At 33.5% G+C, this 16,485-nt stretch overlaps 2 pseudogenes; one reads left to right on the top strand and one right to left on the bottom strand.

Moving 5' to 3' along the window:
* Positions 1-298: 298 nt before the first annotated feature.
* LOC111919848 (uncharacterized) lies at positions 299-2,342 on the bottom strand (annotated as a pseudogene).
* A 353-nt stretch (positions 2,343-2,695) lies between these two features.
* LOC111919846 (uncharacterized) lies at positions 2,696-6,207 on the top strand (annotated as a pseudogene).
* The last annotated feature ends 10,278 nt before the right edge of the window (positions 6,208-16,485 follow it).

The raw sequence follows: 16,485 nt of genomic DNA, 5'->3' as shown, positions 1-16,485 counted from the left end.
CCCTCTGATACCATTGATCAACTGGGTCAAATATTGTCCACTTTTAAGTTAACCCTGAGGGATTTACAAAATACATCTTACTAGTTAGGCTAAGGAGTAGTATATAAACTCATAATATCCTCTTCATGTGAGCGATGCGGGAAAAGGAGTACCAATACTTGTAGTTTAATTTTTTCTTTTTCAAATTTTGTTTTCATTATTGTTTTAATCAAACTATGTGAAAAGTATTGTTTACTCAATCCAAATTCCAAATTAAGGTTACTAGTTTTTAACAATTAATTGATACTCAAGTTTTCTGTAATATTAAATAAATATATTTGAACATAAATATCTAGTCAAATTATTACAAGTGGAATGTTTTTCCTTTTTATCTATTCATCTTCACCAAACATTATATGGTTACCGATTGACAAATACACATACAGCTTATACCATAGACAACAAAACCACTGCCTTGAAGATGTATCAGTCATCTAGTAATAAAAATGCTTCCTTTTGTAAATTAATTTAACATACAATTTATAAAATAAAACTGAAATTAATGACAAATGGGAACAATAAAAGATGATAAGACTACAAAAAAAAAATACGCACCGAATTTGATTCTTGTATTGCAAAGAACATCAGGGTTAGGTGTACGCCCACATTTATACTCATCAATAAGGTAAGATACCTGCAACATTGTAACTTGTAAGCAATAAGTTCCATTGATGATGATGATGATGATGATGATGAATGTGAGAAAATGCATCAAGAGGGGTGTGAGTAACCACTTTGTCCCAATATTCATCTGTCAGATGTACAACTTCCAGTGCTACATCAACCTGAAAAAAAAATGTTGATAAATTTCCTTCAATACTAATCAAACTTGGAAGAAACAAAGAAAAAGATCACATAATCAGGGATTTGAGTGATAGAATCGAGAACTTCATTTGTTAAAGCAAAGCAGGGAAGTGTTTTTGAGCCTTCAAATCCAGTTAAGCACTAACAGAAATCTGAAGATAAAATCGGACGGATAATATGAAGGTGAAGAAAGCAACCTGATTGCAAACAGCTTTTGCGTACTTCAAATCCTCTTTCCATGGACATTCAGACCAAAAGTTCTCGAAATCTTCCTACGAACGAATTCAGTATCAGAACTAGCTAAGGAATTATAGGTTTCAGACTTCAAAATGCTCAAAGACAAACACAAAGGTAAAAGTAAAATGGAAACACGAAAATAAGAAACCAATAACAGAGGAGAGTTTGTTCATTTCAATCATATTATCATCTGTATATGCAATGTAATGTGCAATCAAAAAAAAAGCATACGCACTTGGAACCAGATTTTAAGGTAGAAAGCGGTGCGGTTGTGTCCGGCTGTGTGGAGGAGGCGAAGTGCGACACTGCTATCAACGCCACCACTGAGAAGAACCGAAATTTTGAGAGGGCGCTAGCTATTAGGCATTGAGCAAGACAAGTAACTGTTCTCCAAATCAAAATCAGAAGTCGTTTCGTTCGGAATTTGGGGAACTGTTGTAGATGATAGAGAACGAGGTGTGTTGATGGATAAGATCCTTTAACAGCTCGAGGGTAGCTTTGTCGAATTATTAACCGCATGGGTTTGTGAAGCGAGTGTGAGACGAAAGCCTTGAGGGGTAAAGAGTACAGCTTGGTGGAGGGGTGAAACAGAGCGGCCATTGTTGTTCTGAGCATCATTTCATCGAGCAATTTCTCCTCATGTTAAAATCTCCCTTATTCATGACGCTGTGTTTAACTGTTATATTGATTTGGGTTATTGTTGTACCCAACCAATTTATCAATTGTGGTTTAAAAGGTCCTTTCGTTTTATTTTTTTTTTTTGCATTTGAAGGTAGGAACTTGTGTTTTACAGGCTAATTTGGGTAACCAACCCATTATAACCGGTTAGGTTTGCTAAATAGGATATAAAATGCTCATAAAAGTTAATTCTTTTAATGTCACCGCATGCAGTTCAATGCAATAAATGCAGACATTTATCCAATACCAAAAGAACACGAACATAACAATTGTATGTTGTAGCCTGTATATGGATGAAGCAAACAATACGAGCACAAATCTACCATTGCACAACATGAGACTCCCACCATTGAAGCAAATAAAAGAAACGTCATCATCATTATCCTCTTCTTTAATCTTCTTAGTAGCCGCCCTCGCTTCCTCTTCACCACTTGAGCTCCTTGAACGACATTACCTACCTTAACCTTCACTCCTCCACCGCTACTATCTGCAGCGACACCCACATGTCCTTCGTGGGTTTTCTGAATTGGTTGACTCCGATCAAGGCTTTGACTCTCAATTCCCGAATTTTGAACTTCCTTCATGGAAAATTGAATGAGCTAATCTAAATATCAGTTCATCGATTGATCATTAGCAGAGATAATGAAAACCCTAGAACTTGGAATCGAGTAGTGGTGTCGTAGGAGGTCTGGTTGCATAGATGCATAGAAATGGATTGAGGAAGTACGTGATTAATGGGTCATTTTCGAAGGGCAAAGCTAGGAGATTTACAAAAACCCAAAAAGATAGTGCTTGGGATTAATTGGTATCTTTTTCTGAGTTTTTTTTGGTGTTCTTATTTTTCTGGGTTTTATTTGGTGTTCTTCTTTTCGTTACTTGAGAAATTAATGTTTTGGTATCCGGTCTCTGTTTACCTTCCTGTTCTTACCTTAAGCAAATGTCAAAGTTTGTTGTTAGGATTTTGCATCACAAGCTGTTTAGAGCAACGAAAAGTACCTGCAAGTATGTGGTTTTTGAAGATAACGAAAAAGACATTTGCAAGATAAATTTTGGAAATTGGAAGCGTCATCTGCAAATTTCTTGCAGTAACAACCGAAAAAGACACCGGCACAGCTTAAAATTTTCCATGGTTTTGATTTTATCGATTTATTTATTTTGGATATTGATTTTATTTTTCAATGACATCTTCATGGAATATGGGACGGTGGACAAGGTTTTTTTTTGGGATAATCAAAGTGGAAGAAGGTGGATGGGAGGTTGAGGATGGAGGTAGTTGAGAAAGAATGGCGTGGTTTTTTTGGGAAAATCAAAGTGGAAGAAGACGGATGGGAGGCTGGGGATGGAGGTAGTCGGTAAAGAAAGGCAGAAGGTAAGGAACAATGGTCGTGGTGGTCATGTAAAGAAGATGAGTAACTTGATGAAGAAATGTAGGACGGGTATTGACCGGCTTCTAACCGGTAACAAGTTAAGAAATTAAGAAATAAGGACCATTTAAAATTTAAAACTCAAGATTACACCCTTAGAATGCAAAAAAATAAGATCAGTGACCTTTTAATCACTTTTAAAACAGAAGGTCTTAGTTTGTTGGGCAATTTCTCCTCATGTTAAAATCTCCTTTATTCATTTTTAGCTACTTAAATGAGAGGTGTTTCTTAGACGATTTGCACAATTGCGCCGTTCTGAATGAAATCATCTCTATTGATCTAGAGTGAGAGAACATATACAAATCACGACCTCTGATCACTGTTTTCCCCACTGGTTTATGATCGGTATATGTTCTTAGCTGCAACTCTGACCAGACGATGAAGAAAGACAAATCAGTGTTAATTGCAAGCCCTAGCGGAACTACCGAAGAAAATTCATCTTTTTCAAACAAAGTATTCCTTCCAGAAGATGAAGAATCGGAGAAGCAACAAACTACTAATGACTTCCCTTTGCCAATCGCCACTCGTAATGGTTCCTACAAATACGATTTCGTCAAGGTTTGTTGCTTCTCTAATCCTTAAGTTCCGTCCTACTTCTTGTTGTGATATATAACTGTAGCTGATTTTACATTAATTTATCTCCTTAGCTATGTATAGATAGATGTAAACTATTGCGTTGGTTATAGGTTTTGTTTCTTTGTTTTCAGGTGAAAGTATGGTTGGGTGATAATGTCGATCACTACTATGTCCTCTCTAGATATATGCTTAGCAGAATGTTCACTGTTACTAAGGTGTTTTCGTCCTTTCTTTGTTACTTATTCTTCGTATTATCATTCTAGTAAAGTTTTAAGTTAAACATCATAGTGTTTTTTGTTTTCAGATTCCTAATCATGTCGCTCTAAAAATTGCCTTTGAACTCAAGAAGCTGCTCATAGATAATAGCTTTCTGGACGTGTATGTCATCATATCACATCCTCCAAATACTACCTTAACATATGTCTCTTTAAATCTCATATATTAGATTTTTATAGCTCTCAATCTGATCTGGAAGCTAATTTGTTTAAGGTGTATATATATATATATATATATATATATATATATATATATATATATATATATATATATATATATATATATATATCTACCCCTGTTATCTGCATTTTAACCATGTATGAGTTTTTACAGTATGCCACTTTCAAATCAAAGACATAACCATAATTATGACTTTGATTGCAGCTCATGGAAAGGCGGGGCTATGGGCAAGAATATATAAATCGTTACAAGATGATGACAAGGTATTTTCCAACTCCCCTTTTGTCCCCTTTTATAAAATCTTAATTTAGTAATTAAATCTTTCTTTTGTATTTATGCCTTTTGTAGATTTCACCATCAGCGAGTACCATTAGTTATTCTTGTATGTGGCACAGCATGTGTTGGAAAGTCAACAATTGCTACCCAGCTTGGTCAAAGGCTAAACTTGCCAAATGTTTTACAGGTGAATCTTGATGTCCCTTTTTTTCTCTACATTTCAAATATATAAACACATAATTTCATTTTTCTTGATGTTGCAGACGGATATGGTGTATGAATTGCTAAGAACATCAACAGAGTATGTAACATATCAACACTTATATATGACAACTTAATACACATATTCTTAGTTTAATACAAACTACCATATAATATAGTAATATACCACTTTGACTTTTCTCAGTGCACCTTTGACATCTTCACCTATTTGGGCACGCGACTTTAGTTCATCAAAGGAGCTAATTACTAAAGTTTGTAGAGAATGCAGAATCGTTCGAAAAGGTAATGTACTTTTTGTTTAAATCAAATTGTTTTTTGTTTTGCTTTTTTTTTAACATTAAAGGATTTTCTTTTGTTTTGTCATAGGTTTGGCGGATGATTTCAAGATAGCAATGAAAGATGGGAAGCCGATCATCATTGAGGTAACAAAGAGTACACTTTTTTATGGCAAATCATTCGTTCTCATGTAGATACAAAAAATATTGACCTTTTTCGCCCTTGCAGGGGATGCATATTGATCCTAGTATATATTTAATGGATGAAGAGAACAAATCACCACATAAGGCTTCAAAAATAGATGAAAATGAATTAAAAGACACAGAAAATAATGCTGAAATTTCCAAAACATAAGCAATTGGAGAAGAGTTGGATAAAGTTTCGGATGGGGTCAAATCTGTTCATATTGTTGACCAAGCTGCTGGTAGTCAAACTTAGCTCTTAATTTTATTTATTTATTTTTATTTTGTTAATTTCTTATTTCTTATTTGGCCATTCAGATGACAATAAGCCTATTTTAAAAAGAGGAAAATCAGGGGTCACTAAACCAGTAATAATTCCTATAGTCCTTAAGATGGCAGAATTTGATCATAACGTAAAGATTATTAATAATTCATATCATTTTTTTCTTTTCTTTTCTTTTTCCTTTTTTAAAATCTGAAAATATCACGTGCTCTTATCATCTGCAGGCACTACTAGAAGAGTGGATATCTAGCAGAAAATTCAGTGATAAGTATCCAATCCAGGCGTCAAAATTTATTAAGATTTATTATTTATTGTTGATCTATGAAAAAAATATATTGATTTTTTTTTAACGTTTTCAGGAAAAAGATAAAGTGATTAACAACTTAAAAACCATTCAAGATTATCTGTGCTCATTCAAGTCACATGGATTAACAGTTGCTAATATATCTGCTACAACATTCCCACAAACTCTTGATTGGCTGCACAATCATCTCCTTCAGGTATAATAAAAATTGCCTAATTTCTGTTTAAATATGAAATCAATAAATCAAAAGTATTTTGAATATAGCATGAGCTATAGTTGGTGATAATATTTGTTAAGATTCTTTTATTTCCCGATTTTTTTTAGTGTATTGAGCAAGGTATATTGGATGCCTCAAAAGGAAGCAGTAATCAGACAAACAGGTGGAAGTTAAGAGTACAGATTAATTAATATCTTGAAAAGTTGTTTGTTTTGTTTAATGGAATGGACGATTCCTGCAATGGGTGTGAGTCCTTTCATTGTGTATATTGACTTTTTTCATAAGTATAAAAATGTTTTGTAGCATTAACTTCAGTTGATTAGACTTTCTGATCTTGAAACTTGTTTTTCTATTATTATGCTCTAAAGTCTAAACAAACCATTGCTGCATGCTTCATTAGGATGGATAACATTAAAGTGTTAATTCCAAAATTATTGTTGATTTAGATCTAAATATACTTGTTTTATAAAATTTAATGCGTTGCTTGTGTACTTGAAATGCTTTAATACATTGTTGATTTAAGAAAAACGACAAGTTTACTATTTGGACAGTTTAAGGATAAACAAAACAAACAACTTTTCATGTCTTAATGTCAAAGTGACAGAAAATTTAAAGTATAGAGGTGAAAGTGTGAATAGTTCATTCTAAATTATTATAATACTAGTGTTTAACTGTTTATATTGATTTCTCCTCATGTTTTTTTTTGAAAGAGCAATTTCTCCTCATGTTAAAATCTCCCTTATTCATTTTTAGCTTCATAAAATGAGAGGTGCTTCTTAAATGATTTGCATGATTGCGCTGTTCTCAATGAAATCATCTCTATTGATCTAGAGAGAAAGAACATACACAAATCACGACCTCTGATCACTATTTTCCCCACTGATTTATGATCGGTATACGTTCTCATCTGCAACTCTGAGCTTAAAACCATACGATGAAGAAGGACAAATCAGTGTTAATTGCAAGCCCTAGCGGAACTACCGAAGCAAATTTGTAATGCCCGTAGATCCGAGCTTGTCAATTTAGAGATAATAGGGGTCAAAAATGACTTTTTAACAAAAGATTATTTAGAATAAATAATCTTAACCAAGTTGTAGAATACGTCTCAAGGGTTCCGTACATATAAAGAACGTCGAAATCCGAGTTGTAACGAAGAAGTTATGGTCCGTCGAAGTTTTACGGCAAAACCGGCACGACACCAGGAGACGTAAATAGTGAATTTATGATGGAGGACTTTTTAGCCTTATAAATATAAACAAAAGTTTTAGTATACGTTAAACCAAGAACATACAAAAAAGAACGTCCAAATCTGACTTCGTATGAGGAAGTTATGAATTTTCTAAGATTTGGCTTAGTAGTGCACAGCCTGAAATTCGAATTTTAGATCGAGCGGTTTTTGGCCTACACGACCTAAATGAGAATTGAATATCTCATTAATAAGAACTCAACGGTAAAAAGACATACGAAAACAGAGTCAGTATGTAGAAGTTATGAATTTTACGCGGACATTTAACAGTATAATCTTCTCGTGGTATTAAATTTAAGATCGGTCAAGAATTAGCCAACGGAGTCAAAATGGAAGTTGTAGATCATATTTTTACCTACACGTGGATATAAAGAACGTAAAAAACGGAGGTCGTATGTGAAAGTTACGAATTTTAGAAGTCGGAAGTGTGTTGTGCAAAAATGGGTGACGTGGCATAATCTTGGCCATTGCTTTCTCCCCAAGTCTTGCCACCATATGGTGATATGTGGCACCAAGTTCAGCCAGATTTCACCCTATAAATAGAACCTCTCCCACCCTCATTTTTTTCACACATTTCTCATTCTTTCTTCTCTTTACTCTCTCTCCAGAACCTCTCTTTAACCCCGAAACCCCCCGAAAAGTCTAGGGAACATCCCTAGCACGAGGCGGAAGCCCCGGAGTGCTCGACGGCTCCGAGAAGAAGATCTTTTCGGTTCGGGAACGCTGCTCCAAGCAAAGCCCGGTTTTCTATAAAACCCGTTGTAAGTGAGCTACGCCTACGCTATTTTTAATATAGCTTTTATTTAATTATAGTAACGTTATTAGGAACTTATAATAAGTACTTGGGCTATTATTATGGGTTATATAAGTATTTTTTAACGCTTATATAATAGTAATAATATCTAGACTATTAATTAGTCTCGGAAAATAATAGACTAAACTCTAGTGGTAATAATACTAGGTTTCGTCGAAGGAAATTATTTTTAAGAAGCAAAACGTTGTCTGAGTTCGGAATCACCACCTTTTCAAGTGAGTGCATAGTTACTTTCATCTTACACATAGATATGAAGTATTTTATATAAATTACTCTCTATGTGTGCATATTATCTGAATACTTGTTGTCTATGTTGGATGAACGATTTTATACATATTTTAAATGATTTAAATTGTATATGTATTTTATATCTACGATATTGTTGGGGTAAAACATGGGTAGATGTAATAGATGGAATATTGTAGATGTATATTGTAAAAAGTCGAATATTGTGTACTGTAATGTTTCGCATTTTTATGTTATTTTACTAAGTCATGTTATATGCGAAGTGAAAATGTATAGACTTAGTATATTTTTTGTATGTTCCCTATAAATAGGGACTGAGGCTAGAAGTAGAGTGACACGATAGCGAAACACAAAATCTCTTTTCAGCTTATTCTGTAATCAGTCTTAATCAATATGAGATCTGATTAATATTTACTCTTTGTGTTCGTCATCTTTAATCGTTCAAATCTATCTTTTCTTTTCTAAATTCTCGATAACAATTCTCATCAATTGGTATCAGAGCAGGATTCAAACTGCTAAGATTTGATTCTCGTATAAGAATCATTTGCTTTTTGAGTTACAAAATTTACTCAAAATTTTCCGCGCATTTTTGGTTTTGAAAATCATTTTTGATCTTCAGATTTGAATTGATTATGTATTTGAATTGTTAAGTCGAGTAATCGATTAGTGATTTGTGATCAATTCATTTGATCGAATTCTGAAATTCATCAAGTTTTCAAGTTTTCAGATATTTTCTGTGTTCATCAATGGCGAACTTGAACATGAATACAATGACTTCTTTCTCTCACTTGCTTGGTTCATCAACCAAAATTCCGATGTTGATTCCAGAATACTATGATCAGTGGGCTGATAGAATGGAAGATTACTTAAATGGAATTGATGAAGAACTTTGGAATTGTATCGATGGAACAGTACAAGCTCCTGCTAATGTTCAACAAATTGGATCATCCACTGCATCTCCTGATGTTGAAGATCAACGAAAACGACTGAAGAATAATGAAAAGAGGTGCATGAGGGAACTAAGAGGTGCTCTACCTCCTGTAGTTTACAATTACATTCGTAGTTGTAAAACAGCCAAAGACATCTGGAATACTTTAAAAGAAAAGTATCAAGGTAGCGAAAAAACGAAGATCAATTCTGTGAAGCAATGTCTAGTTGAACTGAAGGAATTCAGACAAAAGGATGCAGAAACTCTCGAAAATTACTATGATCGTCTGAATGAGCTTATGTTTCGCTGCAATAGGTATGGTATCACTAGATCTCTCATGGAATTCAATTTAACTTTCATTATGGGACTTCGCAAGGAATGGCGAAGTGTGAGCATGATGATCAAGAATCAACAAAGTTTTGATACAACTAAATTGAATGATCTCTATAATCAACTGAAAACACATGAATGTGAGGTCTCAGAAATGTATGAAGAATCAAAACTAGCTATTGGTGGTCCTTTAGCTCTTGTTTTAAAGGTATCAGAAACTGATGAAAAAGATGATTCAGATGAAGAAGGATTTTTGATGAACTCCGATGATGAAGCTGTAGCATTCTATTCAAACAACAGAGTTAAGAAATTTTTCAAAAAGCCTTTTAATCCAAAAGGAAAGAATAGTGATGCGAAAAATGCTGTCACAAGAATTGGAGGGGAGGAAAGGAAGAAAATGGAGAAAATAGATGAAAAACAGAAAAATGCGAATGAAGAGAAAAAGTTGAAGGGTGATTCAGGAATATATTGTCACTATTGCAATGGTGCGAATCATTTCGCAGCTGATTGCATGTTGCGAAAGAAAGAAGAGAAGAAAGAAAAAGTTAAAGATGAAGCATACTACTCCGAAAAGATTGAAGAATTACGTGCTAAGACCAAAGGAGTGTCATTAGTTGCTAAGGGAGAAGCTGCTGAAGAAGAAAGTGGAACTTATCAGATCTGGTCTTCAGGATCTGATGATGAGGAAATGAGGCATCCCACACATGGAGCAATGTTCGCAAGTTTTGAGGATTGCGAAGAGAACTTTTCAGGGAGATGTTTTGTGTCTAAATCCACTGACAAGTCACCCATGACAACCAAGGTACGTGCAATTCTTGAATCTTTTAATATTCCTTTATCTGCTTATGATGCTGAAATTGTTTCATTTGATGATACTGTGGCTTATTTTGATTCTGTTATTGTGTTTGCTAGTAATGAAGCTAAGAAATTAAATGTGCAACTTAGTGAGACACGAAGAGATTTAGAAATAAAGAAGAGCAGAGTTGAAAAATTGGAAATGCAAGTCAAAAATATAAATTGTGATAGGAATAATCTTACTAACGATGTTAGGTTATTACTAGCACAAAGAAACATATATTGTAATTCTGCAAAACGACTGTATGCAAAATTAACAGCTTTACATCATTCTTCTGATATTAGCAAAGAACAACATAGGAAACTTTTACCTTTTCTTGAGTATGAACGTGAAAAAGTTGATGTTGTTTCTTATGATTGCGAAAGCACAATTGCTCAATTTGACAAAATACCTGATGATAGATATTCATATGGTATTGTTAAAATTGATGAATTTCTGAATGCTGATGAGTTGGTTAACATTGTCAATGAAAGTTTGACAAAGAGTGAACAAGTGAAAATCATAAAGAAAACTGAAAATTCAACTCTTGCATCACAGTTGAATTATGCTGATATTGATGAAAATTCTGATAATGTAAGTGAAATCAGTGAGATAGAAGAGGAAGAAGAGGTTGATTGTTCTCAATTGTCAATCATTAATATCACATCTAAGATCAAAGGTAAAGAAATAATGGTTGATTCAATAGTAGAGGATGAAATTGATAAACCTTCAACTTCGCAACATTGTATGTTTGATAATGTGGAAGTTGAAAGCTGGAAATCTGATGACACAGATGTAAATAAAGAAGAAAAGAAAGTTTCAACTGAAACACCTCAAAGGGTTGTAGTTGATCAAGTGTTTGAAAATACAAAAGAATTTGACAAAATTTTGAATGATAAACGCGCACCTTATTTGGAAACCAACACTGTGGTATATCCAAATTTTGTATGTACTGATAAAACCATTTTTCCAAATCAAGTTTTTGTCACTACTGGAAATGCTGAGAAAGTTCATCCTGAGTTCAATAAAATGATTGAAAAAGATAATCAAAAGTCCACGATTGAAGGTTTTTTCGCAAATCAAAACACAGAAGAAAACAATTTAACCCAAAATCCTTATGTGTTTCAAAAACAAAAATCAGCACAAAAATGGGTGGTTAAAGGTGAAAAATCAAACAAAATTTTTGAAAAAGATGAAAATCCAAAGGTTGAAGTGAAAGTAAATTCTCATGAATTCAAATTGATGGTTGGAAATTATTCAACTGAAAATAATGTTTCAAAAAGAAAAGCAAGAAAAGCAATATTCTGGCAAGTTGTGTCTAATGAAAAATCAAGGGATGAAAAAGAACAAATTTCAAAAACATCATCAAAATTTCAAAATAAAAACACAAAAACATATTCAAGTTTTCATAAACAAATAAACTCTGTTGACAAGGTTCCATATATTCGCAAATATGACAACAATCGAAAATTTGAGAATTCGCAAAAACTTGCAAATAATCAAAAGTTTCAAAATGTTGGCAAATTTACGAATACTTCATCAAGTTTGAAGAATTCAACTCAAGTCAAAATGAAATTTTCACCAAAACAACCAAATTTTCCAAATCCTTCAATATCAAAACCAACCAAAGTTTCATACACAAAAGGAAAATCTGATGTAAATACGATCAATCATTGGTTTGAAGGGAAAGGAAAGAAATATCAAAGTAAAAAGTTTTCAGAAGAACAAATCAAAAGTGCATTTGATAAGTTCACAAATAATTCTTCAATTGATAGTGCATCATCTCATAATTCGCAAGTTCCAGTTCAAAAATGGAAACCAGTTATCAAAAATGCGAATGTTGTAAAGAATAAGATTACAATCAATGGGAATCCAAAATTACTGAATGATTATATCTCGATATCTAGAACTGATGATGTTAATATAATGGATTCTGTTACAAACAAAGTGAAAACATGGTTTTTAAATTCAAAAAATTTGTTTCATTCTACTAATGATGGACCCAATAAGTCTTGGGTTCCTAAATTTTTTCAATAAATGTAGGTGATATGTGACGAGCAATATGATATGAAATGGTATATTGATAGTGGTTGCTCTCGTCATATGACTGGAAGAAAAGAAAATTTGCGAGATTACAAAAGCTTGGAAAATGTTGGAGTAGTCAAATTTGGAAATAATCACAAGTGTCAAGTGAAAGGATATGGGAAAGTCACAAATGGAAACTTCACAGTAAACAAAGTGGCCTATGTTGAAGGACTTCAACATAATTTGATAAGTGTATCACAACTTGTTGTGGGTACTGGATATCAAGTTATATTTAATGAAGGAGGAAGTATTATTTCAAATGCAAAAACAAATGAAATACTCCTCAAATCCAAAAGATATGGTGATATGTTTACACTGGACATCAAACCAATTGTGAGAAAACCAGTTGTGTGTTTACTATCAAAAGCATCTAATGATCTTAGCTGGCTTTGGCATAGAAGATTGTCACATTTGAACTTTCGAAATATAAATAAACTTGTAACTGAAGATTTAGTTCGAGGGTTACCAATACTAAAATTTGACAATGATTCTTTGTGTGCAGCTTGCAAACAAGGAAAACAACATCGAAAGGGTCATCTGATTGTGATAGATTCAAAAATAGTAGATCCATTGGAACTTCTTCACATTGATCTATGTGGACCATCAACTGTTGCAACAATAAACAAAAAGCGGTATATTTTAGTTGTTGTAGATGATTTCTCTAGATTTACATGGGTGTTTTTTCTCAGGTTGAAAACTGAAGTTGCTCAGACGATGATTGATTTTATCAAAAAGATTGAAATTAGTCTGAAGAAGAATGTACGAAAAATTAAAAGTGATAATGGTTCTGAGTTTAAAAATCAAACTCTTGACATTTTTCTCACAAGCAAAGGCATTTCGCATAATTTTTCATCACCATATACGCCACAACAAAATGGTGTAGTTGAAAGAAGAAATCGATCTCTATGTGAAGCTGCCAGAACCATGTTAACATATGCGAATCTACCTTAATATCTTTGGGCAGAAGCTGTGTCCACAACATGTTTTACTCAGAATCGATCATACATTCATCGAAGATTTAATGTTACTCCATATGAAATAATCAATAATCGGAAACCTAATGTAAAATTTTTTCATGTTTTTGGTTGCAGGTGCTTTATCATGAATCTCAAAGATAATTTGTCCAAGTTTCAAGCTAAAGCTGATGAATCTTCTTAGGATATTCACAGAATTCAGTTGCATATAGAGTGCTAAATAAACGAACAAGAAAAATTGAAGAAACTTTCAATTTAACATTTGATGATTACTATCTTAAACAAATTGATAGTAAATTCGATAATAAACCAATACTTGTGGATTCAAATACTCAAATTGATAATTCTGAAATTAATGATTTTGATTATGATTTAATTTTTGGAATTCCTGACAGGGCAATTGATGTAGAAAATAATGCTCCTGATAATCAAACATCAGAATTCTCAAAACATACTGATGAATCAACGATAACTTGTGAAAGCACACCAGATGTTCGTAGGGAGGAAGAACATCAAGTTGAGGGGGAGCATTCGCAAAATCAACAAGAACATCAAGTTGAGGGGGAGCATTCACAAAATCAACAAGAATATCATTTTGAGGGGGAGTATCAAGATGCAGATCATGTTGAGGGGGAGCATGATAAAAATGAAGAATTTCATGAAGTTAATGATAACTTTTCTGTTGCAGGATCTGAAAATGAAGATATGTATGAAGATGCACCATTAGAATTTGATCCAAATTTTCCACCACTCGAGAAATGGACACGAAATCATCCAAAAGAACAGGTAATTGGTAATCCACAAGAAGGTGTGTTGACTAGAGCTCAAATTCGTGCGAAAAATGAGGTATTGAATGAAAACCAAGAACTTTGTATGTTTAATGTTTTTATTTCGAAAATAGAGCCAAAACTGTAAAGAATGCTATGGAACACTCAGATTGGGTTGTTGCTATGCAATCTGAATTGGCTGAATTTGAACGAAACAATATTTGGAGATTAGTTTCTAAACCTTCTGATGTTTCAATTGTTGGATTAAAATGGATTTTTAAAAACAAAACCGACAAAGATGGCAATGTTATTCGAAATAAAGCAAGACTAGTGGTTAAAGGTTATTCGCAACAAGAAGGCATTGACTATGAAGAAACATTTGCACCTGTTGCAAGACTTGAAGCAGTTCGCATATTTTTAGCCTATGCAGCTCACAAAGACTTTGATGTTTATCAAATGGATGTTAAATGTGCATTCTTAAATGGAAAACTTGAAGAAACAGTGTATGTTGAACAACCACCAGGATTTGTAAACAATGAGCATCCTGATCATGTGTATGTTCTTGACAAAGCTGTATATGGGTTAAAACAAGCACCAAGGGCCTGGTACGCAACACTTACAAATTTCTTGAAACAATCTAAATTTAAACAAGGATCAGTTGACCCCACATTATTTCGCAAGAAAGTTGGGAGTCATCTAATGCTTGTTCAAATTTATGTTGATGATATTATCTTTGGTTCAACTGATCCAGCATTGTCAATTGAATTTAAAAATTTAATGAAAAGTCAGTTTGAAATGAGCATGATGGGAAAAATTAATAATTTTCTTGGTTTAAATATAAGACAGAACAGGGAAGGAATCTTAATCAATCAAGAAAAATATACGAAGAACTTGCTTGAAAAGTTTGGAATGCTTAATAGCACAAAGCTCAGAGTACCTATGGCAGTAGGAACAAGACTAACTCCTTTGTTAGATGCTCCTGCTGTTGATCTAACACTGTATCGTAGCATGATAGGGTCTTTATTGTACTTAACTGCAAGTAGACCTGACATTATGTTTTCGGTTTGTTGTTGTGCTAGATATCAAGCTAATCCAAGAGAACCTCATTTGACTGCAGTGAAAAATATTTTTCGCTATCTAAAGGGAACCGTTTCTTTAGGACTTTGGTATCCTACGAAAACAGGATTTTTCATTCAAGCTTTTTCAGATTCCGATCTAGGAGGATGTACTTTGGATAGAAAAAGTACGACTGGTGGATGTCAACTATTGGATGGAAAGTTAGTGAGCTGGCAATCAAAGAAACAGACTTGTGTGGCTATATCAACCATTGAGGCAGAATACATATCTGCGGCTGCTTGTACTTCGCAAATTATTTGGATTCAGAGTCAACTTCGTGATTATGCAATAAACATGAAAAAGATTCCTTTGTATTGTGTTTCACAAAGTGCAATTCGCATTTGTCACAATCCAGTGCAACATTCAAAGACAAAACACATTGCTCTTCGATATCATTTTATTAAAGATCATGTGGAAGATGGGAATATTGAAATTCATTTTGTCAAAACAACTGAATAACTTGCTAATATTTTTACAAAACCTCTTGAGGAAAAATCATTTGTTCGAATTTTAGCAGGTTTGGGGATGATTAATGTGAATTCAATTTCATCAACACAAGAATAAAAGTTTTGTTTAGCAGATAAGAGTCAACATCATTCAGAGGTTACTGTTCATTCAGAGGCTTCGCATGGCTTCGCAACCACATCTTTTCGCATCTGAACTCATAATCACTACGGGCTACAATGCGAAGAGGTCATACATTTGTGTTTCTGTGGGATGGTATCCAATTTCTTTTACAAACTAGTTAGGATGTCCCTAGAAGCATGCTGCTGTATGTAGACCAAAAGCCTCAACATGACTCTATGTGTGACAAGAAAGCCTTAATGAAATTCTCTCAAGAAAATTTCTTCCCAAAAAGGCTTATATTCGCATAAGTCAAAACGAGCTACCTTACTCTTCTCAAATGAGTTAAGAGTTTTCTGTCTTGGTCATTATAACAGAGGTACACTTCGTTTCTTATCCAATCTTTTTAAACCAAACAGTTCTTACACTCCAAAAAAAATTTTTGAAGAGATTTGTCCTTGAGGTCTTTGATCAAACCAATCAAAACCTAGACAAATCACAACTCTGTGTTTAAGATCTAACATCATGACTCTGTGATGAAAGTGAAACCCAAAAATCATACACCTTAAGGAATTGACGGGGAACTTTGTTCCAGATTTTTACGAA

This window comes from Lactuca sativa, chromosome 1 (genome assembly GCF_002870075.4).
Source record: "Lactuca sativa cultivar Salinas chromosome 1, Lsat_Salinas_v11, whole genome shotgun sequence".
Taxonomy (NCBI): Eukaryota; Viridiplantae; Streptophyta; class Magnoliopsida; order Asterales; family Asteraceae; genus Lactuca; species Lactuca sativa.
The sequence above is the reverse complement of the archived record's forward strand: the minus strand, read 5'-3'. Positions and strand labels throughout refer to the sequence as shown.